Source organism: Episyrphus balteatus, chromosome 3, assembly GCF_945859705.1.
Source record: "Episyrphus balteatus chromosome 3, idEpiBalt1.1, whole genome shotgun sequence".
In the NCBI taxonomy this organism is placed as follows: domain Eukaryota; kingdom Metazoa; phylum Arthropoda; class Insecta; order Diptera; family Syrphidae; genus Episyrphus; species Episyrphus balteatus.
In genome coordinates, this window is record NC_079136.1 from 113,141,784 (window position 1) to 113,167,843 (window position 26,060).

Consider the following 26,060-nt stretch of genomic DNA (forward strand, 5'->3'; position numbering starts at 1 on the left):
CCATAGTGACCGCTTGATTTTGATAACCATTCTATGATCTTAAATGCATGTTTTGTTTTTTTTGTTATATGAATTTTTATGTACTAACAGTATAAAAGGTAACCTTAAAAAAAAAACATGTACATTAGGGTGTCCCTTCATTTTGAACATTTTTTAGTTTTTGTGCGCTCGAAATCATCTGCAAACTTTTCATGTTTTATGTTTTTATTTCGCAAAATTCTAGTTTTTCAGTCATTTACAGCAGAGTTTTCGAAAAAAAGATAAAAAAGATAAAATGAAAAGAAACTTTAGCAGACAGCACAAAAAATATGGATTAATATATGCATAGCTTTTCAACGAGACTAAAACTAAATTCACTCTAAAATGTATGCTTTTTATCAAAATTCTTAAAAAGTTTTTACATTTTACTAACAAATTCTAGGTCAAGAAATCTCAAATTAAACTTTAAACAAAAAAATATAGGTTTTTCATTTTTCTCCACCTGTTGTTTCTCACAAATCACGATTAATTTCCTTTCTTCAAAAAAAGAAAAAGAAAAACAAACTAAAAACAAAATTATCCCTTACACACACACAAAAAATAAAAACATCTTTAAAATTCAAGACACGCTTTGTTCGTCCCTTTTAATTCTAGTCCAGACACACTTAAAAACATTTTATATCAAAATAAATTTGGTAATCAACAGGCATCAGGTATTCCAGGCACTTTTCCACCAAATGTATTCCCCCAACCATATCATTTGCAAAAAAGAAAAAAAAAAATATAAATTTAACAAACAACAACTGCCTTGGTCATTAATCAAAATTAGGAAGTAATTTCAGGACACTATGGGCAGTCGTCCTGAACCTAAAAAAAAAAAACACAAATAAATTCCATACCATTAACATGAAAGAGAGTCAGAGAAAGAGAGAAAATTCAAAATAAAAAAAAGATTTCTTATGCTCTCCACACTCTTTTTTTTTTCAAGGATACATAATATTTAGTTAACGAGCAAATAAAAATATTATCCTTCCTTTGAATTTAATGGTGAAAATAAGGACATTAATCAAAAGCGCGGATAAATATTTTTTCCCTTCTATTATGTTTTTTTTTTTTGTGTATCTTTATATGCAAAGGTCTAGCCTCTCCACCCTTCAAGGACAAAGGGAGACGATTCACCTTGGACACACAAGAAGAAGTGTGAATAAAGCCATCAGATATTAGCTATAATGTACATTAAGGCGCGTATGATCATCATTTATCATTTCAACCTTGAATGTATTGTATTAGGACTTGACCCAAACGATGGCGACCAAACCACCACAAAATGTATAGCTAATCATCTCTAGGATTATTCTTCAATAAATTATAATAAAATATGATAAATGCTTCAAAATGAGAGAAAAATCCATCCTTAAACCGGACACAAATACGAGAATTCTATATAATACAAACACAGCAACACTCACACACACAGACAAAGTAAAAATCCCAGGATAAATTAATTTAATTTGAATTTCAAAAACTAATAATCCGGATAATGAGAATGACCATCAAATGACTCAGCGGGTGGGCTTTTAAAATTGACGCAATAAAACTGTTGGTTTAGAGGTAGACAAAAGGACTCTATTTGTTTGTGTGTGTAGTGTAATTGTGTTTAGGTGGAAGGACAATTTGTGCGAGGATGAACTTCTAAAGCTCGTCGTCCGTCATCCAACTGACCTATGTTAACTCCACAGACTAATGAATAAATTAATAGGATTTTGGCATTTTAATTGCATGGCAGGAAATATGATGGACCCCCTCTTTTGGAGTGAATGAATAGTATAGTGGTTAGAGGTTGAAAGTCCTTCCTTCAAATAATGCGTGGGTTGTTGAAACGAATCCTGGAACGCATAATGGAAGGTTATTCATCAATCAATTATCGATATGACTTCCGATAGGATTGACACGTGTCGTTTGGAGGCAATTTTCCAAGGACAGATGTTTCAGGGCATATATACCTACATAAATATACCTATTAGAAGTGTGTACATTACATATAAACAGAAGTAAAATAAGGGTCAGGCAGCGCAGCCGAGAGGTTGTTGTTATGAAATATCAACCAACCTGTAATGTGGAATTTGATTTATGTCGAAACGTTAGAGAATATTGGTATGTTGTGTTGTTTGAACACACATTTTACGCAGGCAGGATATAAAGCATTCCATAAAATTGGCTTTTGTTATTTTTGTTGGTATATTGGCTATATAGAAAATATTGAAGATATAATAATGAGGAATTTGAATAAATGGTCTCATAGTGGATTTGACAGAAGTTCAATTATCAAGAAATTGAGTTATTGAAATGAAAGTCAGAATGTACCAGGAATATTGGATGGACAAATATTCAATTCAACTGTCATTTTATTTAATAGGTTAACTGAAAACAATGAACATTTTTAATAAAAAGATGAAGTTTTTGTTTTTGTGGAACTTTGACATTTGACAGACATTATTTGATTATTTCTTTTTCTCTTGAAGATAAGGGCCTATAAGTCCTTAACTATACAGCATTTAGACATAAATCTCAAGCAAACTTGGAAAATTTCTGTGAAATCGTTTTTGAAACTTCTAAATTAATGCCGATACTTGTATTACTGGTAAATTGTATACAAAATGATCAATCAAAATTGATAAACCAGAGCTATCACATTGAAAAGTGTAAGGTATTAGCAGAAATTCTAATTCGCAGCAGTAAATATGAAGCAAACCTTGAAAATTTCTGCCAGTACTGGTTAAAATCTTTCGAAACAGAAATCTCAGCCACAGTTGGTATTTCTCATCTGATTTGTTCAACCTCAGATAAAACTTGAAGACCTTCGCAGAAATAGGTAGTATATCGGTGATAGCTAAATTTCAAGCAATTTTAGAAGATTTCAGTCAAAACAAGTAAATAACAGCCGCAACAAGAACATCCTCAACAAGCGTAACTTGTAAATTTCATGCAAATCGGGAGATTTATCACACAAACTGGTACAACGCAACCAATTCAATAACAGCTAAAACTGTAATTGATAAGCAGAAACTGTTAATTGCTGCAGAAATCTATGAATTCTCAATGGAAGCAGAAAATATTTGATTGAAATGGAAAATTTCTGTAGAAAGATGCTTTATCACATCCGAAGTGCTTATTTTCAAACAAAATTGAATACATTTCTGGTGAACTTGTCAACAGCCGAATTTTCAAAATAGTTAGAAAACACATTTACATTACCAATTTGTGGGTAGTAGAAGTTTTTGGGTAAGGTAACATTAATAAATACACTGTTTCTAAATCTAATCCAAAACTTAACATGGCAGGAGGCCTATCATCTTACGCGATATGAATTCCAAGACTAGAAATATTATGTAATTTATTTTATCTTTGTCTGCCTCTATAGAGTTTCTGGTATCAGTGCTGCTCTAAAGAATAAATGGCATCTTCAGATGATTTTAAACGAACTTCTCGAAACAACAAAAGGAAAATGGAGTTTTCTTGAAACATCTTCTTTTGGACAATGGATTAATCAATATACAATATTAAATTTATGGTTGATCTTCTGGCTGCTGAAAGGCTCTCGTTTTCAATAAAAGATTCTTTTCTGGAATCAAGACTGACAATAGCAGACGCTGTAGGGCAGCAAGGCCTTGTGACTAATAACTCTTAACCCTTTATATTACCATGTCACATTTCGGTACCAAACCAAAAAAGATTAACTTAATTTTTAAATACTATTTTATCGAATTACTAAAAAATATTTCACAGAAAAACCGTTACAAGTATTTTATTGAGAGTTCATTTTGAAAGTTTGGTTTTCCTGAAAATATGTTCCCATGCCTACACAAATAAGAAATTCAGAAAATCACGCCTGTTCTGATTTTCGTTTACGAAAGCAATACTTGCGTTTTTAAAAAAGTAGTCTTTCACATTTCAATTCGTGCGAATTCTGATATTCTAAAATACTACGAATTTGCTATAGCTTTATTTTTTGACGTTTTTATTTCTTTTAGAATTTGGTAAACCATTTTTATATCTGTGAGAAAATCAATTTCGGTAACGAATTTAATTCGGAACGAAAATCAAGGTTTTCTTTTTGGACTTTCGGAAAGTGCGTAAAAGAAAATATTTAATAGTTTTTTGCTTGAATTTTTGCATTTTTGTACTTGAAAACAGCATTTTACACTTTTTATTTTGATATCCATATAAATTCGAAAAAAATTGCTAAAAAAATAAAAATATACGTTCTTGTGATATAAATTCTTGTGTACGTGTAATTTGCAAGAATGGCAGGGACTTACAATTTAACGCCGAGTTTGAACGGCTAAGCAGATATGCACTTTTTAATGACAATAATATTCATGGAGGCTTTGTAAATTCCTCGCAAGGGGCAGAACTCCTGAAAAGATTTTTTTCATTAATGTGTTGGATGTTGGGAAACGAATTCAAACCTCTAGCGTTATAGTACATCGCTCTAAATATCGCGCCACGGGATATACTACAGCAAGATTAGTACAAAAATGAATTTCAATTAATATATGGCCAGGGCTAGGGAAGCCTTTGCCCTGACGGAGAAGGCATATATTTGAAATTGGGTAGGTGTTACTTCGGCAGAAAATATCAGCGTCTATTAGTTGATAGAGTTTTCGGACTAATGAAGACCTCTTTAGACAAGTGATATTGTCTTCAAGAACTTCAACAAAATCCACTTAATTTTTTTGTAAATTTCATAGAAACTATCGCTTATTTTATTTTTAAAGTTTAACACCAAGGTTATGAGAGAGCCTTAAACATATGGTTTTAAAGGTGTATATTTCAATCGGCAGGCACAAATTCTTGTAAGGCCTAATGCCTTACACTCTCAACTTTAGCAGATTGTCAATGCCTTGCAAAAGAACAAAAAAAAAGGACTACGTTCAGACCCTACGCAATACCTTTGAAACTTTGAACCAATCATCAATAAACATGTTGTAAAATATTTATTTAACCATATTTCAAAAGCCTTTCAACTCACACAAGGCCAAGGTAGGTTATCAAAGACAAAAATAACAACTTTTTGCAATTAGTTTCACCGAAAAAGCCATTTTTCTTTCTAGCCTTATTAAACATTAGTTCATCAGAAGTGGGGATGTGGTGGAATTGTTATAAATCGATCCTACCTTTTGCTTTTAACTATATATTTTCAAATATAATTATCTCTCTTTGTCAAATGTAACAGCTTTTTAATCACCACACAAAAACCCTATTATACGTAAAAAACCAAAAAATATAATATCAAGCTTTGTTTTCGTTCCAACGAAAATCCTCTTAGGCCTAAACGTGTGTATCTATCTATTCTATATCTTGTATAACCTCAAAACAAATGCCTAATGTCAAATTTCTTATTTCTCGAAATTAAGTTGTCTTGTGTTCTTTTACATTTACTCTTTCATATATAGAGTCTTGTGTGTATACGGTAACCAACATGACATACATATGTCACCCTGAATTGATACTAATTAGACAAAGCATCATACAGAAGAATGAAGGTAGGCTACACACACACATAGTTCTATACTTAATTCTGGGTGTATTCTGAGTTTTCGTTTTTTTTTTTTTTTTTTTTCTACCACAAAGTCTTCCTAATTAACATCCGCTTTCGTGTCAATCACATCAGAGAACATGAACTATACTTTTCTGAGAGAAAGGAAGTTACCCCTCCTTTTCCGAATTCGAAAGCTTTTAGGAACGAGTCTCGTCGTCTGTCAAATAGCATCATTTCCATGACAGATAAATGAACTGCTAGGTATCTATATAGCCAGCCATACACGCATATCAATTTTCAAGGATACCTAGTCGTCGTATTTGTGCGTTTTAACTCAATCAACGGGATATTATTCATTCCTTAATTCGGTTTGATATTTTATTTCAAGAATTCTAAAGTCCTAATTTCTGTTTTGTGTCTTCTTTATTCTTGTGAAAGTTGAGAATATGATGAGTTTTTCTTTCTGTTTTTTTTTTTCTTTTTTATTTCTTCGAACTGTCGGAGACATTATCCTTGTGAAACTCAAGAGGTTCTATAAAATGCAGGTTTTTTTTTTTTTTGTACTGTCTTCTTTTATTCTTCTGTCAATCTTCCTTCTGTCGTTTAACAATGGATGCAGATGAAGATGCTTTTCTTTTGGCATGAAATCTTCTTATCTATCTTACTTCAGTAAATAAACTCAAGCGATTGATGGAAAAGTACGAATTTCAAGACTTTCCAAGTTGAGTTGGAAAGAATGCAAGATTTTGAGAGGGAAGCAAAGCAAAAGAAAAAACGTCTGTTTTCATAGTCTTCTTACTCTCTCTCTCTCTCTCTCTCTTTCTATCTCTCGGTGAATGATGGTAATTTTGATTTGCTTACCCTTTTTTTATTTTCTTGTTGTCTCTTCTAGTCTTATGTCTACCTGTCACCATCAGCATTATTCATCTTCTTTTGTCGATATTTTGTTCGTCCTTTTATCAGAAAGGACTCAGATCCTTATTTTCTTTGTTCGATTCGACAAGAGAAGAGGAAGAAAAAATAAAAAAAAAAAAAAAAACAACACCGACCGATTGAAAGGATACCCCGTTCCTTCAATAAAGCACACGAACAAAAAAAAGAACAAAAAAAAAAAAAGGATATCAAACTAAATAATGTTCCTAGATGAGTAGCAAAATGGATCAAGGATGCTTATGGTGGAGAGTATAAGCCAAGAGTAAGGGTGCGACGAGCTTGAATGAATGAATGATGACATAGAATGTTTTTCCATCTTATATTTCAGAGCAAAAATGATGACGAGACAACACGATGAGGAAATGACAAAGATGATGATGATGATGAGTTAGCAAACTCTATCTATGTAGGTACATCTACTCTATATACCCTGTAACCGAAAGGAGTATAAAAGATGGGTATTAAACAATTCCAAATAAGAGATGGTTTTGGTTCTTAAGTAATGTGTTTCAATGTTTTTCTTCTTGGAATGGGGAAGTGTATATATCTCTCTCCTCAAATTTATGAATAAATAAAAGATTAAGTCAAACTTGTTTGTTTTAAAAAATGACAAGTTTTCAGTTGAAACAGAGAGAAATAACGATGGGAATGATGGTGAAAAATGTCAAGGATTTCAGTGGTTTCTTTTGAAATTATATATAATATATTTTGTCTTCTTTATCAGTGGTTTAATACACTTGACTTTTATTGTATAGGAATATGTGGGGCAGGAATTGTTATATTATTGTTAATTCAGTAGTTGATGTTATTTTACCTTGAAGATGAATTCTAATAAAAAAGGATAGTGTTTGACGAAGAAAGTAAGTGGTTTATCTTGGAATATGAGAAATTTAATTTTAATGAATATTGATTTACAGGAAAAAAAATTGATTGGTTAAAATTCCTTGAAACTTTTCATTTCATTTAACATTTCAGCCATAACTGACTTTTTAAAATTGGCTTAACTATAATTTTCTGAATATATTACAAATTCGAACAAGGTATTACAGAAGCTACACTAAAACTATAGTGAATCATCAGTAAGGTTAAAGAGAACGTTATAGAAATGTACCTACTTTTAAAGTCTCAAGGAAGCCAAGTTAAATAGAAGTTTTACCGAAGCTGGAAATTATTAAAGATAAAAAGATGAATAAGATTTCACCCCTTGACATCCCCGAATACATTTGGCAGTCTTATGATGGTCAAAACCCTTTGGTTGAGTGCACTCAGAAAAAAAAAAAAAAAGTTAACATCGGATACCTATGTATATTATATAGTTAAAAATGGTTATTTGTGACTATTTTACTATTCAATTGAAGCATTCTCCAAATTAACTATTATATATTCAATTTTAACAAAATAACTATTTTAATAGTTAAAATGAACAATTACAACCATGAATATAGTTAATTTAACTATTATATGGTCAATTCTAACAAACTAATAGTTAAAATTCACTATTTGATAGTTAATTTGGAGAATACTTTGATGGACTATTAAAATAGTCACTAATAACCATTTTTAACTATTCTAAATAGGATTAGCCGAAATTCTAGCAAAAAAATTTGTATCAGGAAAAACGAAAACAATATGTCAGCTAAGACAGGGTATAGAGAAGACAATAAATATATAAAATAGATAAAGAGTTTGCAAAAATAGCTGAGCTTAGTGGGCATGCATATTTCAATATTTTTCGAGTTCCGACATAAGATCTAAGCTGCAATCAAACAAACCAGCCAGAGGTAATGAGAGAAAGGGCTTTTTAAGCCTGCTAAAGGGGATCTGGAAAAATTCAACAATTGATGGTCTGTAAATATTAACGAAGTTAACGGAAAGTTGGGAGTAACCTATAGCGCAATGGGATACTGCTGGAATGACAAGTTGGGTTCAAATCCAGCCCTTACCATTTTTTCTTGTATACTGATTTATCGAAGATTGAGAAAGTCTGCAAGACTATCGCTATAACATAAGGAAGAGCATCTCCTAACCCGATCGGAAAAAGAAAATAACCACAAATCAATTTTTTCAAAAATTCAAACTTCTGTCGTTTGTTCACCTCGAGTTCTTAACATGTACATAAATAAAATCATCGTTTGTGCACCCTGAGCTTGAGAGATATTCAAAAAATAATTTTTAAAAATTCCCAACAAAAGTTACGGTACAGTGAATGTATGTACCTATACCTACTGAAAATTTCAAAGTCCCTAAAAATACTTTTTGTGTTAAATTCAAACCTCGAGCCAAACCAAAAATCATCGTTTGTCCCATCCTACGTTTAGAAGATATCCAAAAACAAATTTTGTACTGAAAAATCCCCTAAAATCCTTAATATTATATATTTTTTTATTTAAACTTCTGTCATTTTTCCACCTCGAGTTCTATATATATACCAAAAATCTTCGTTTGTCTACCCTCTACGTTTTGGGGAAAATCTAAAACCCCCAAAAATTATTTTTTTTCTTCAAAAATTCAAACTGCTGTCGTTCTTGAGTTCCTTGAGTTCTTGGTACACACATGAAAGAGCATCGTTTGTCCACCCTCCGTTTAGGATATATTCAAAAATAAATTTTTTTACAGCAACTCTCATTATAAAATAGGTTTATCATTTTTTTTTTTTCTAAAATCCCCAAAAATTATTTTTTTTTATCAAAAATTCAAACAAACCCATTTCACAGAGATCTTATAGCATAAAAATAAACATACTAAAAAAAAAAATTATTAAATCTATAAATAATATTTTCCATGTTTTTATCAGATTTTCCTTATACTATTTCCATACAAACCTGTAATTTTATCTGACTCGTGGATATCAAGTAAAAAGGATTCTTCCTTCAACCTTTCAACTTATAAGGTGAATATTTCAAATTTTCAAAAATTCGAATTTATAAAAAAAAAAATATTAACAGAAAAGAAAATGAAAATAGGATAACTCCTACAATCCTTGATGTTTTCTATATAGTCTTTTTTTACGCCCACACAACAAGTGTCTGTGTGCATATTTCACTCTCTGATCTGGATAGTAACTTCCTCGATTTGGAATTTCGAATTTTTCCTCAACTTTTGCTTCTATATTTATAATTTTTTATTTTTTTTTTCAATAACAACCACCGCATCAGATATTCCAGAGTAAAGTGAATATATAAAAGTGGAAAAGGAATTTTCATAAATCCAGGAAAATAGTATTTTAGTGAAAAAGAGAGTGAGAGAGAGAGAGAGAGAGAAGAGAAGGCAAAAAGGACCGTGATAAGCATAAAATCCTGGTACACATAGAGCTTTGTGCGAAAGAGTATAAAAAAGGGTTTTTTTTAGGGAAAACCAAGTAGGATAATAGAGGTTCTGATGGTAGCCTGATGATGGAAAAAACCAAAATCTAAAAGGAAAAAAAAAATAAGAAGGATGAGAGCAGCAGCAGCAACCTTGGAAACTAGGAATTTTACATTTCACAGGTGGCTGGCCGGGGATACTCAAATAAATTAAAATTTTACATCGAATTGAATTCTTCGCCCGTTTTCGCAGCATTCTATATATACTCGACTCGTATACATATATAAATATAAATTTACCGTTCCGTCTGATATACCATTAGGTATCCCAGAGAGATAAAAAAAAAAACTAAAATGGCGCCCAAATTCAACTCTGCGAGGCGAATACGGACATAGAGAAAAAGTATTAGTTTGGCAGCACCAGCCAATGTCTCCCTAGAGTTTTTGATTTATGTTCGGGAAATTTTATGACCCATCTTCTTGTTTTGCGGTTTGGTTGGTTGATTTCCTTCATCTTCTTTTTTTTTTAAATATTTTTTTTATTCGTGGCTTTTAGCCTAAAGATATACTATATACTCTGGATGATATTGAATTTTTTTTGTTTCAACCATTTCGTCCTTATTTTCTCCTTCCACTACAACATTGGCAAGTTTTTTGTGAATATGAATTGTGTGCCAAAGGAAGAAAAAAAAAAAAAAACAGTCTATTAGATATTTATAGATACTCATTATTCTGGGTGAACTTCATTCGCATAATTAAGCTTTCTGTTTGAATTTTTTAAGGAATATGGGGTGCACAATTTCTCTTTCTATTATACGAACCTACTTTGAAAGTTACTTACCTTTTAGTCGAGAAGAATAATGGAACGATACAAAAGTATCTAATTCAATTTATACCATCGAAGAAGAAGAAGGAAAAAAAAGATCATATGTCCTTATGCATATATATTTTGTATGTGTGTGTGCGTGTGTGTGATGGTGGTCCATAGCATAATAGTCATGAATCATTAATTGGTGGCAGCTTTCAAACTTTCTTTCTGTTTTTTTTTTTGTCGTTTCTTTCTTTTTTAACCTTCTTTCAGGAACTTGTGTAAGTTTTATGAGTTTAGTTTTTTTTTTTATTTTGTTTGTAGATTGATTGCTTGTGGTTTAGGCAAATGGAAGGTATTTAGTTTAAAAAGGGGGATTTTTTGGCAGGCTGATAATTTGTTTGTGACTCCCTTAGGAATTAGAGTCCAGTTAATGGACCATAGCAATGGTTGTAAATTTAAAAACCTTAATACTGTATTCTATTGGCGGCGGAAGTGTGTCGGGGGATAAAGAAATAAATAGCAAGGGATGATGATTTTTATGATGATCCAAGATGAACTTGGAAAATTTATGAACGCACAAATCAATCGGTCTTTAGGGACTGTGGGACTGGAGAAGAAACAATCTACTTGGACATTTTTCTTGTTGTTGGAGGAATTTGTCAGTTAAAATTAGAAGCTATTTGAGATATGATTAAAACTAGAAAGGTTACAGAAAGGAAGTCGCTTGTTTGAAATCTCATCAATAAATTGTTGCTTTTTTAACATAATTGTGGCTTTGTTTTTAAGCAGAACTGTTGTTTCAGAATAAACTATTGACTTTTTTAATATCATCCAATTCCTTGTCAGTTTTAGTGACTTAATAGGCGTTTGACTACAAACTGTAGAAGCATCGTCAAGCATCGTTAATAAGGACGTCTACTCAACAAAGACATCCCCAGGCGAAAAAATTCCGAAAAAGGATGTCGGTTTAGTAGTCAACGATGAACTATGAACTAAAAGTAGCTTTCCAGGAGATTTGGTTGAGCCAATTGACATTAGCAATTTTTTTTTTGGAAGTAGATACAAACTATATATTCGGGTATGACAGTTGAGATGAAGTAACGCGTAGTGAAATGTAGTGATCTGATTCAATACTGCTTATAAGCCTGTGATTTTATCGGGAAAAAAAAACCACGTACAAACAAACGGATTCCACGTAAAATTAAGCGGATTTCCGCATGGTTTTTTTCCTAGATGACTTTAGTCATACATTAGGTATGCGTAAATTTGAAAGAAATCCGCTTAATTTAAGCGGGAATCGTCTTATTTTTATTTGGAAGCTTTTACAAAAAAACTGGCAGTAACTGGGGATCCAACCTACAACTGCAGTTTATCTCTATAATTTTTAAATTTTTATTGTTTGTCGGTTTTTGAAGTGAAAACTTCTTTAGTATAGTAGTGATTTAAAACAAGATGAAGGAAAAAGTGACAGGAAAAATCAATTGATTATAACTTTTTTGTTTTAACAGATAGATCAATGAAATTTGTACGGTAGATGGGTAGTTAAATAAACTACAACTGTCTAAAATTGTAATTAATTTCATATTCAAAATCTTGAGATAACGGTAAAATTATGTTCTTTTTCTAAACATGTTATATCTTTTAACTTAAATACGCATGCTGATAATATTACATTTCATTTGATATATCACACATAACGGTACGTGCTCTACAAGTTACACAATCTTAAATTGAAAAATACCTCAAAACACCTGTGGAGACACCAGTGTTGGAAGTACCGTAATTTCAGTTTGAAATTTCGACAATGGTTGGCCTTAAAAAATTCTTACTTTTTTTGTAGGCATGGTAGAAATATGATTGAAGTGTCATATAAAAGGTGACGCTTTCAGATGCTATAAAATTTATTATAGGTTGTTATTTAAAAAAATATATTTAATAGTGTTAGAAGAAAAAAGAGATTGATTTTTTTACTTTTTCGGTGAAAAGTGATTGGGTTCAAAAAATTCCAGCTCTTTTTGTAGATGTTGTATATACATGGTCGGGATAAATATTTTGAGCTGAAACCATTAGCTTTTAGATGATATAAAACTTATTATTGGTTGTTATATAAAAAATATGGGTTTAAAGGTGAAAAAATAGAAAAAGGTAGATTTTTTCGATTTTTTTTTTTTTTTGCAAGAAAAATGATTTTTTAAGGTTTCACTTCTACCAAGTGTAAATTGCTCACATGATTTTTTTTTTTAATGAAAATTCACATTAAAATGAAATGAAGTTCACCTTAAAGAATATAAGCGGATTCTTCTAATTTTAAGCGGAAATCAAAATTGTATCCTTGTCAATTAAATATCACCTCCTTGTTGCATGCAAAAACCCTATATAATAGCTAAGAAATTTACCAACATTTACAAACATAGGTAATGGCAACCACTTAAAAACTCATGTATATTTTTTAATAACGATTTTCAGTCCTACATCAAGCAAGGAATTTGATTTTTTTTATATATATATTTTTCTTGACAAAAATCCTCATTTTGACATGGGTTTGTCAATTTCTTTTGAAAATAAAAACATACTTAAAAAATCCTTTTTCAGTTAATAAATGTAAATGACAAAAAATTGAAGAGATTTTTTTTTTTCATTTTTTCTAACACAAGCAATTCAAAATGAAAAAAAAGCTAGAGATAGCTTCACTAAGCTTTTGTCTGTCCTACATATAGAGAACAAAACTCTGGTTGGTATTCGTATACATGAAACAAAACAAAAAAAAAAAAATTACTACGACAGGACAGGATAACACCATTTGAGAGATTTATAGAATTTTGAATTTTCCATCTGTGTGTTTTGTTTGGTTTTCTATGTTTGTGTGTGTTTTTCGTCTTGTTTACTCTTTGTCTACTGTCCGATTTCGATTTTATTTGTGTTTGGTCCTAGAGATGGACAAAAACAATAAATAACAACATTTTTTTTCATATATACGAGTAAAAGTATGAATGTGTTTGGACATGAAATAGAACAACCCAAGGATTTCTATTTACTAAATCTTCGCTATAGATGAAAAATGTGGAATATCATACCAAAAAAAAAAAAAATATATTTTCTTTGAGATTTTTCTGTAAAAAAAAAAATTCAACACCCAATCCATGATGAATGTTCCGATTAATTTTAATTGAATTTCCTTTACGAAAGGATCCTATTTCAACTTCTTTCTTATTTTCCATCATCAACTTCTCTGATCAACATCATCTCATCTCTATATATCTTCAATTCGCTTTGAAATCCGATATCGAGAGGACTTTTTTTTATACGTTTTAATAAATTTTTATCTTTTAATATTCTAGGCTTGTGTTCATATGAAAACAAAACATAAAAAAAGGATCCCTTTGGCGTTTTTTTTGTTTTTTTTGTTTTATAGAAAAGCAGCATTGTCCTTCGTTTTCATTAGAGTTCCCTTCTTTATTTTTCATGATGATGATGGTTTTATATAGGATGTGATGAAAAGTTGGATCTTTGATAATATTTTCTTGAGAAATCTAATTTAATCTATCAAAAAGACCTCCTTTATGTGCTTTTATATCAGGACTTTGTTTGTATATAGCTACATTTGATTCATTATCCTTTTTTCAGACACGTGTGTGAGTTCATTATACGTCGGCCTTAAGCCAGTATTCTATTGATTTTATCACCAGCGAAACGATATTTTGGATTTATTTGCTTTAACACACTTCATTGTGACTTTATTCTAAATAAGAACAACAACATACCACAAAAAAAAAAATCAGGATACATTTCAAATACAAATCCTTGAATACATTTCTGTGGTTGGTGGAATCGTTTCATTTGAATAGCAAAACTGTGCCTAAACACGCTCAATCGTACCGCATTAAATCCTCTTTCAAGTGGTAAGGACGACCGACAGACAAAAAAAGCGACGTATCATAATCTCAGCTTTAACACTGACAGGATTTAAAGATGTTAAAGAATATCCTCTTTGGGAACGAAGATGGAAAGATAAGAAATTCTTTGTTTTGTTTTTCTTTTCTATTCTGTTAAGATAAATGAAAAAGAGTTTTTTTTTTTCCTGGAATAGATTCCGATGAGTGTGTGTGTGTATGCTTTTTTGTTTCTGAAGACTTATGACAACTAATATGGGCTGTAAAGTCTTTTGATGGCAAAAATATATGTGTATTTTTTACTACATTATGCGGGTAACTCATATCATAACATACACCTAGAGGGTAAAAAGATCTTTGAACTTTTCTTATTTCAAAGGACAACTTTTTAAGCATATTTCTTTTTCTTGGTCCTTAGCACATTGCTATACTTTCTTAGAAGCATATCTTATCTTTTGAAGACCAAGTTATTTTTTGTTTTATAGTTTTTAAATGTTTTCGGTCGTTTGAACCCTTTTTAGAATGAAATAGTTAATTTTTTTTTATCATTCTCTCATATCGCATATTTGAGGGTTTCTCTGGGGATTATTTATGAGCTCTTTGACTCTAAGAGGTGAACTATTTTTTTAAGAGGGGGGGTCGGTAAACTTTTCATAGAAAATTTTATTTTAATATTTAAGCCAATGATGGAAGGAGGAGGACAAAAAAACTGATGTAGCAAAGCTTTTTAGAGAATTATGTAGAAGATAAACATATTTGTAGTTTAGAAATAAATGTTCGACAGACTCACTTGTTTATTTAAAGATGAAACAAGATAAAAAAGATTAGTATTCAAAATGTTAGGAATACATTTATTTCACAAAAAGACGAAGCTCAAGGAACGAAAAAACTCTACGAAATAATACAAAGGATTCTTTATTTACTGTTTCTTACGATAAATATGATACTTCAGTTTGCATTGGGCGCCGTTTTACAATAGCTTGACAGAAAATTGAGCTTTTTAAAACCTTTTAAGGTTTTTGGAATACCTAAGCTTTTCTACAATACGATTTTTAAATTTACCACTCATTCAATTCATTAATATCATTTAATATACAAAAAAAAAAAATAATAAATACATTTCAAAGCAAGTGTTGGGCGCCATTTAAGAAAACCTATCAAGGGGCACGGTAGTGCCCAGCCAAGTTCTCTATCAACTTTGGCACTACACCCTTATTTACAGGAAACAACTCAGGCCATTTTCGACCCCCCTCTAACTTCCACACCAAAGATGCTAGAAATTTCAAACTCACTACATTTATTGAGCTTGTCAAAACCAAACTCCTCACAAAATTTCAGCCTTTTACGATGAGTAGTTTCTGAGATATAAGGCTTCAAAAATCGCAAAAACCGTAACTGACTGACTGACTGACTCACTCACTCACTCACTCACTCACTGACAGATCATCAAAATTATGGAGAACTTCCCGTTAACGTAGAAACTTGAAATTTTACACGGTGATAGGGCTTGTGGTGTATACAAAGAGAAAAATCGAAAATTTGAGATTTTCAATTCAGGGGGCGTGGCAACCGCCCATTTTCACTGAATTTTCATCAAATATAGAAATTTTCAATTCTACAGCCATACCTTGCAAAAAGTAGTGAAATCACAACAAAAACATTACTGTTAAAAAAGGAGCCAAGTTCTCCTATGTTGAAATTATGCTGGCACAAAAAGTACTGAGATGTAAAAGTAAAAGTGTACCAAGTTCTAAAGTTTGGGTTCAAATTCGTATCAATAAAATTTTGATTGTTTACTTGGCAATTTTTGAAATAACTTTAAAAATCGGTAGTTAAAAGAAAAATTGTCAAGAGAACAATCAAAATTTTATTGATACGAATTTGAACCCAAACTTTAGAACTTGGTACACTTTTACTTTTACATCGCAGTACTTTTTGTGCCAGCATAATTTCAACATATTTAGGAGAACTTGGCTCCTTTTTTAACAGTAATGTTTTTGTTGTGATTTTTTTTTCTTTCAAACTTTCGTTAATTCCATAAAAAGGCATAGGTATAAATAAATTCTCAATTAAAAATGTCTCAAAGTTGGTTAGACACACATTTATACTGTTTTCATCTTTCAACTTACAAAAAAAAAAAAAAAAAAAAATAAAAAAAAGGAAAAGGAAAAAATGAAAAATTACTGCAAAACGCTTCAGTTCATCAATAACTCAAAATAAAACAGCGAAAAATCTCATTTCATGGATTTATGTTTGTACATAAGCATTTCAATTTTTATAATTTTTCAGTCTATTTTTTTTTTTTTTTTGTAATTGAAATTGAGGAACAGAAAGCAACACAAAACAACAATATGTCGATTGAAAAGTGATGGTTATTAATGATTTATCCCCAAACAAGCAATAATATACAAAATACAAAAAAAAGGAGTTCCAAAAGTACAGGATTCGAGCTAACTTCATAGAAACTGGATTTTTTCTTCATATTTTTCATATCTTTCGATGAAATCTTAAAATCTTCTTAACAAAACAGAAAAAAAGGACGAAGAATGGAAAGGGACAAGAAAAAAAGTATATGTACCTAACCTATATAGAATGCTTCCCAAAAAGGATAGAAAAAATGATTCTCTTTATTTTTTTTTTAAGACAAACAGGAAAACTAGAAGGATGACAAGGTATTCCCTTTTTTTCAGTGTGTTGTGAAAATTATTGTCATATCCTGGAATGGGCTTTTTCAAGTTTGTATTTTTTTTTTTTTTTTTTCTAAAAAAGGAAGAGCCCCTAAGTCCTTCATCCTTCTGTTTCCTGTTATTTGTGTTATTGATGTGCATTGCCCTGTGTAGATTTGTGAATGAATGTGCTGCTTGTTAGCTGTTGTTGTTTTTGTTTTTTGCTTATTGTGTTCCGGAGTTTAAGTAAATTGCTGTAACCCTGTAATCCCGCAAGTCCTTTTCTCTACAAATAAAAAAACCCAAAATAGTCCCCTACTCCAAAGGCAACAATCTTTCTACTGCTTGAATAATGCTGATTTTATAGAAATGCGAAAAAAAAGGATTTTCCACTTGTGTGTGATTGATATTCAAAAGAATTTTTGTTTTGTTTTGTATTGTCGTGAACTTTTTTAATACTTTTGTATATCATATAAATCTAGTTTTCTGTGAGCAATATTCACTTACAGATGAATGGTGATCTGTTAAGAGGGTTTTTGTAATGGTATTTTATTCTGAGAAAACAAAGTTGAGAAGGTGTTAAGTTGGAAAGTAATTGGTATTTAACGAAGTCACTCGTAAGTTCAAAATCAAAGGGTGTGGACAAATGTAGCAAACTGTTTTATTAATTAAATAAAATCGAATTTCAACAAACCAGTTTCATTTTTTAATATTTTCCAAAGCTTTTTCAAAAATTAGTTTTATAGAAATTTTGTAAAATATATTTTAAAATAAGGTATTGTCCACAATTTTGTTGGCACGATAAATAAATTATAAAAATTTTCCGAATCAATGAAAAATACCACAAAATAATTTGAAGAAACCAGTTTCATAAAAACTCTTCAATAGTTTCTAATGTTACTGTAGCAAGTATTTTAAATTATTCTTTCCTGTACTATCAGGATACGATTAACAAAATATGAAGTTTTTCCAAATCAATGAAAAGTACCATTAAATAGTTTGAACAAACCAGTTTCACAGCAATTCTTCAATATTTTGCATAGTTGCTTTTTTACACATTTGTGAAAAAAAAAACACTTTAATCAGCAGTTTTTTCTTCAACCTTCTTCTTCTTAGTATTCTTAATTGTTTGTAAAAAAAAATCTCAAAAACTAGTTGCAACAACCAGTTTCTTCTCTAAATTAATTTACCATAAAATGACATAGCATTACCAGAAGGAAACTGATAATCGGGTTGGTTCCCGTGAAATAGATTTAGCTTCAGGGTATGAAGAATGAAAAAAGGCAGTGAAAATGCTACTGGAAACCAGTTTCCTAAAAAAATTAAATAATTAAAAATAAGGTTTCTACAAACCAGTTTCAAACAAACTCTTAAATATTTAATAAAATTTTCTGACAAAAAAAAACAAATTTTTTTCATTTTCTTCCAAATATTAAAAAGTGAAAAAAGTGCAATAAACCAGTTTTAAAGTTATCCTTAAAAATTCTTTTTGTCTTTACTTCTGTAAAAAAAAAAACATCTTTAACTCTTCTTCGTGCCTCACTCTTAAAAAATAAACTCCAAACATAAATAAAATTCCAACTCTTGTCTTATTTCAAAAAATGCCTTCAATAAAATTTTCCTCTACTGATGTCATTCCTTTTTGGTGGTATAATTTTAATTTTATCAAAGGAAAATTAAATGTTCCGCCAGCTTTCCATGGACTCACACCTTTTATTCATATCAAGCGCACGATTGCTTTCATGTTGTTGCTCTCGTTTTTTTACACGATTTACTTTTTTGAAAGTGAAAAACCTCTCAAAAACAACAACAACAACAACAACTAAAAACAAAACGATAACGAAGCTACACGAAATGAAAACCCTTTCCTTTCCGTTCCGTTCGGGCCTTTTTTGTGCCCCAATAAAGAAGAAAAACAAATCCAACTGTCCTTGCAAAAACGATTTAATTATTAATTAACATCGTTTCCACCTAAAAATCCTGTGAGAAGCGAATCCTTTGAAAATGAAAATCCTCCCTCTGCCAATTTTGTATGTTGTTGTTGTTAGCCGATGATGGTTGTGTGCTGCCTGTGTCGGTCGGGCTCTGCGTGCTAAGGCGCGTTGAAATGCTATGAAAACAAAACAGAGACGAAATGAAAAACACAAAAAAAACTAAAAAGCAATTCATAAAATTTGTAGGAGGGAAGTGAAGAGGAGAAAAATATAATTTTCTTAAAACACAAAAATGGATGGAATATTCTTCGTCCTTCATTCTTTTGCCATATTCCTTACTTGGAGCGATAGCATCTTATTTTCTCTCCTCCTTCAACTAAGGAATCAATTCAGCCTCAAAGTATTTCTAATTTAATTAGTACAACAAAACAACAACAACTGGAGAGAGAAAAAAAATGAAGAAGTAGAGTTTGTATAAAATAAAAATCACCATCCTGCTGGAGTGAAAATATTTCCGTATCCTTGCGCTGAGCGTTATCCCTTGTGAGGAGTTTAACGTATTTGTGCAGAAACTAAAGGTGTACAAAAAAAATGAAAAGATAATAAGAAAATATTTCAATAATAAGATATAATTATGCACACAAAAACAACGAAACAAAAATTATAAAAAAAAGGACCAATGAGAAGAAGGACGATTCAACAAAGTCTACTTAGATAGTAAGCAAATAAGAAAACAAAAATTAAAGTTTACTATTTTCTTTCTATCCCATCCACTTTGTTTAGTTTTATGAAAAACTTTCATATTCCACGTATAAATTAGCATAATTTTTATTTTGATTTTTCATTTCGTCCTTTATTTACGTCGAAGGAGTCAAGAAAATATAAAGAAAAAAATTTAATTTCTTATAATTTTGTGGAAGGCAAGGGTTTGTAAGGACCTTAAACGTAATGAGATCAGTGTTTTTTTTTTTTGTATATAAGAAATTAGAGAAGTCCTGCACACATTTATATCCTTAAAAACCCTTTGACTAATTTGTACTTAAATTACACAAACAGAAACTTACAAAATACGAATTATTATTATTAAAGTCGTTTTGACTTGTTGGGATTGCATCAATGAAGAAAAAAAAATGGAATAAAGTCCTTTATACTGACCCAAAGTTTTTTTTTTTTTTCCTTTTAATTGGAGAATAGAGGGAGAAATTTTTAATTAAAATATCAAAAGCAGCGAAGAAATTTACCAGGAATGAAAAGGAATATTTTGGTTTTAAGATTAGGTACAAAAAAAAAAAAAACTAAATGGAGTGTGAGGAGAAAGTAAAAGGATACTCCCCAAGGAGTGATGGAGCTCAAATAAAAGAGATAAAAAGTAAAAAAAAAATGTGAGTTTTGTTCTCTATTGTATATGATCTTTATTTTTTGTGTTTCATTTTAGAAGCGAAAAGATTTTTTTTTTCACTAGGTGTGACCCTTATAATCTGATAAAATGAACCGTGCATTTTTTCAGAGTCTTGAAAAAATACATACCTATCTAAAAGAAAGAAAAAAAAAATAAGAAAGGTTTAAATTTACTCCTTATAAAACTCTTTATGCTGTGTGGGTCATCAGACAGAAACAAAATTAGTTAAGTGATGAGGGTTAATCATTTTGTGATCTTTGATTTTATGCCGTTCAATTTTTTGAACAAAACAAGAAAAAAGAATCCTTTTTAGGTCAGTAAATGAAATTTTAATTCCACTAATTGATACTTACTTTGTGAAATCCTGGGGCATTTTAACCAATTTTTTTTTTGTTTCTTAGAGGGATTTTTTAAAAAGAGGCAGAAAAAAGGAAAGGGGAGGGAGTTATCCAACAAAAGGTCGGGTAGTTATTAATGTTTTGATATTCGTTTTGTATGAAATGGTTAGTTGTCGTAAATGAAATATTGATTTCACAGTTTTCTTTTTCGTTCCCTTGCCAGCCTTTTATTTGATGCTTGGGCCGGATCAAATTAGTTGGAAATCTTTTTTTTCTTCAGCTATATTCCTCGATACTCAAGAAACAACAAACATTCCAGCAAACTCATTTTTGTTGCAATAATTTCATAAGTTTTTTAAAGAACTTTTATGTATGTTAATATTTTGGTTATTTGATTTAAAAAAAGGCTACATTAAATAAACGATGAGAACTGTGCTATTATTTAAGATCATAACTGGCGCCCAACGCAAGTCTTAAGATATAATTTTCTAGAACACAAAACTGCATTATGCTTCCATAGAACATTGACCTTAATCTAATTAAACTGTTGAAGCAGGGTCAGAGGAAGTTACGAATTAAAGTTAACAACGCCATTACAAAATATTAAGAAAGCGAAATATGAATGGCGCCCAACGCAGGAAGCTTGAATAACTTCAATTATTTCTGAAACTTACACTTGCACTGTTTTAATATTGTAAATATAAAAATGGGCTGTTAAATAAGTTAAGTTACTCACTGAATATACGGTGCCGACATGATTGGCGCCCAATGCGAATTTCTTGAACAGAATTCGTCGATTACAAAATTTGGGGACATATCGGGCTAGAAAGTGTTATCATAGAAAAATGAAGTCCAAATCGAAATTCCCCAATAATATCGTGGTCCTCTTCGGAACGTTTATATTTTGTATCGTTTTACAATTATTAAATTCTGAGTTTCTATTCGAACAGACACCTGTTTCTCGAAAAAGGTCTCAAAGAAAAATAAAACTGGCGTCCCAGTCTCTTGAATAAATCTTAAATCTTCATTTGTGCGGTGGTTTTTTGTTAAATTCAGTACTGTTTTTGAAGCAAAATAATTTAACACCAAAATGGCGCCCAACGTGCGACTTTTAAATATTTGTTGACGAAAAGCTATATTGGGGCAGTCAGAACGAAAAGTATCATTTCCTTAAAATCCGTTAGACAAATTAGCAAACATAATATACCGTTAGGGCTTTTAAACAAAGTTGCAATCAATGAAATTTTTCGCCGGTGGCAAACCCCATTACACCCCAAATTTTGAATTTCTATGCTTCTTATACCACTGTTAATAAACAAAAACCAAAACCACCAACAAAATCAGCAATATTGTGTATTAAATTCGCGCCACATCCTTGCATATTTTACATTCTGATCTCAAAGCGTCAAACTGTGTTTTTATTTTCTCAACTGATTTTTTTTTCTCGCCGTGCTTATTTTGTTATTTTTTTCCTCTATGGCTTCAAAGTGTACACAAAACTAAAGTTTATGGTAGGCATGTCATATATACTTGGGCTGCAAGGCAAACAAACTTGAATATGTGTTTGTATATATGCTAGACACCCACACTTATAATAATGAATGGGGGTATAGTAGTCGTCGTCGTTGTCGGAGGCAATAACTTGCTTCGTTGGTTGTAAAGTTGTGTTTTCATTTTTTTTTTTTTTCTATTTTCAAATTTTCTTTGTAAAGTCGTGGAATGTTTTTTTTTATATAATGCACTTTCAACAGACAAGCAAGAATGTCTATGTATTTTCATTTCGAAAAAAAAAAAAATCCTTTTATGTTAGGGTGCAGAGTTAAGAACAACAAAAGTTTAACTTTTCTTTAAGAGACGCAGCAGAGAGTGGAATGCTAAAAATAATACAAAAAATAGAAGGCACAGAAAATGAAGTTTTCGTTCATGATTTTATCAGAGACTCCTTTTTCAATTTTTCTTCATACAATTTTTTTTTGTTTCTCCAAACATTGCATGTGAATGGATGGGTTTTCGTTGCTCTACTATCGGGAGAATATAGAGAGTGTAAGCTTTCTTCCATTATATTCCACTCTTTCCATGTTTTTTTTGTTGTGCTGTACACTTTTTTTCTTTCTATTAACCTCTACCTACATGTGCTTAAGTCTTCTCATTTGTTCCATCTCGATGGTAGTTTGTTATACAATTTTTCTTTTATTTTCGTTTTTTTTTTCGTTAAGTTCTCAGAGAAATGGAAAACCAGGAAGCAATGGCCTCATTAGGGGAGCGGTTATTTCTTTTTCTTATTTATATATGGATGCTGTTAGATTATGCTATGGGGTAAGTAAGTAAACTTTTTATAGTGCTTAGTTCTTGGTTATGCATTATGAATTTTTATATTTATCTGGGAAAAAGACTTAAGTTGTTGTATTATGAACAAGTTGTTGGACAAAACAAAAACAAAAAACAAAAATGCATTTATTAAAATGTAGGGAAGAAGTTTTCTTTATGTTTCTAGCTCATTGAAGTTGAGAATAAATAGTTGTGCAAGAATCAACTCGTTTTAGAAGTTACATAACTTTTTAGAGAAACGGCGCCCAACGTGAGACTTTCAAACAACAACATTTTTGCAATAGAATGGTTTCATTAATTAATTTCTAAATCCAGTGGAACCTGCAAAGAAAGGACATTAAAAAAAAAAAACATTTTTTAAAAGTAGGTACTTTTTCAATGGCGCCCAACGTGAATCCATTTCGAATGATTTGAATTCTGGGTATTAAAATAAATGAAAAATATTGTCAACTTAAAAATATTCAAAACCCAGGATGCAGCAATTAAAAAAATAACATAAATGGCGCCTAACATGAGCTCTATAAAAAAAAAAAAACAAAAAAAAAAGTAAAAAATATTTTTTAAACTTCGAATTACAGCACACGTTAACATTTTGTTTATTGCTCTCTCTATTTAATTAGTAGAAAAAGATAGGGACACATAGCAACCATACGTTAACGACCCTATGCCGTAGCTCGACCCCAGCTTTGACTGGATTTTTTGATAAATAAGTATTTTATATTTGTTGAGAAAATATTTATCACACTTAACAAAGATGAATAGGCTAAAAAAGTTGATCCTGTTTCAAAGATATTTTGCCTTATAGCACAGAGATATCTTAAATCTGATTCTGTGTTTCGAACATAATCAATATCGAGCTTTAATCCCATCAGTGAACTAAATCCATTAACCCACATAAGATTTGAATTTAATTGGCGCCCAACGCGAGGTGCAATAAGTTTGGGTTTTAAAAAACAGTTGCGAAAAAACCACATTTCTATCAAGTAAGCTACGATAAAGTACTTAGTTCTTATGCGTTAAAGTAACAAAAAGAAATTAAATAAAAGTTGGGATACAAATGGCACCCAAAATTAATTTTGTTTCTGTCTTTTTTTTCGACCAATATGAGCGTCGAAGATTATTTATTATAGACATGAAGCAATATGATATGGTCGATCAAGTTACTCGGAACTTCAATTTAAATCGATGAAAAAATATGTATTTACTAAAAAAGTGGCGCCCAACATAACGTCAATCATTAAAGAAACGACCACTATTAATTTTCAAAAACTATTATTTTTTAGTTTAAGAAAAATAACATAGACTTTGATAGACCTAGTTACTCAGAATAAAAAAAAGCATTTCTAATTAAAAAAAAGTGGCGCCCAACGTGAGTGTAATAAAAGGTTTTTTAATGGTTTTTTTCTACTATAGTGTATTTTATGTATAGTTTAAACTTTTGCCAAATGATTTGGTAGATTTTTTGATTAAGGTTTCAACATTCCTAATAAATTTTTAAATGGCGCCCAACGATGTGAAAACTTTCACTTCAAAAATCGACACACTCTTTTTACTTAGGTATACTATTTCGAATATCAGTGAAATTACTACCTAAATTCTAATATAAACATAAATAATTCCTTCACACCTTCCATTATCTACTAAGTCATAAAAGAGATAATGATTATTTGCAATTAGGTACTGTCAAAGTAAACAATTCCTGGTAATTTCTTTTTAAAGATTCACTCTAATTTCACATAATAATCACACATTACAACAACTTTTCTCGTCTTCGTGAACCTTTCTCTTGGAATATTTCCCAAAATCTGTGACTCTTATTACCCCTTAACTTCTGTTGTTATTACATTCTTTTTTATTTTGTTTTGAAAGAAAAAGACTACAGAAATCTCATAAATAAAAATAGAAATGACTTAGATTATAACACATAATATAATAGTTTTGGCAAAATAAAAACTTTTACTATTTTCTGTCGGTCGTTCTCATCTTTTCGGTTAGATAATAATAATTTTTACTCAGGCATCATGTTTTTGTCATTTGTCATTGAATTCATTTCTCCCCCCCGAATGCCGTTTTGCCATTAAATACAAATAAGTATAAGTAAAAGCAAAAAAAAAAAAACTCACTATACAATTGACTTCTTGTACCTACATCCTCCGAACAAAGGATAATTTTTTTTTGTGTCCCTTCTGTCTATAAGGAGGTTGCTTGAAATCCTTTCTGATAAATTACATTAATGAGCAAGCCAAAAACTTTTTTCAAGTTATTTTTTTGTTTTCTTATAGTAATCGAGTTAATTTGACATTATTTTTTTTGCTTCCTTCCCCCTTTATTATTTGTTTTTGTCATTTTGTAAGGAGGGTGAATTTATTCGTTATAGTTGTTATTGTTGTTGTTGTTGTAGAAGGAAATTGTGTGCATGAGAGAGATACAATCACATTCGAGAGATGGTGTTTGTGTACTTAAATGTCCCTGTGACATTTGTCACTTTAGCACTTTGAGAAGAATGATAAGACGGAACATACAAAAAAAAAAAAAGAAAAAGAAAATAATAAAAATAACTCGCTATTATTTGATATGACGAACATTATTTATGGTCAACTAAGCATAACTGACAGCAAATTGTTGTTCAACATTGTGTATCGTGTTACTTTATGTAAGATAAGATGTCAGAGCATCATAAAAGTGTTCATGCAGTACGAGGTAGTAAAAATATAATATTTTTAGTATTTTAGTTAAGTGGCGCCCAACGTGAGTATAGACATTTTTCTTTTCGCTATGCTTTTAGTTAATTGATTTAAGATGGGAAATCAGATAATTAATGTTGAGAGACTAATGATTTTTGTTTTTGTTAAAAGACTACAATTTAATTGTATCCAAATTGATTGTCTAACAAGATTAAGAGATTTGAAAATTATAATCGACATAGTAATTTAGAATG

The 26,060-nt window shown here is 30.6% G+C and overlaps 1 protein-coding gene across 11 annotated transcripts in view; it reads right to left on the reverse strand.

Annotated features, from left to right (window-relative positions):
- Positions 1-26,060, reverse strand: part of LOC129916500 (tyrosine-protein phosphatase Lar) — a 664,315-nt gene that overhangs the window by 222,377 nt on the left and 415,878 nt on the right. The gene's annotated exons all lie outside the window — the stretch shown is intronic.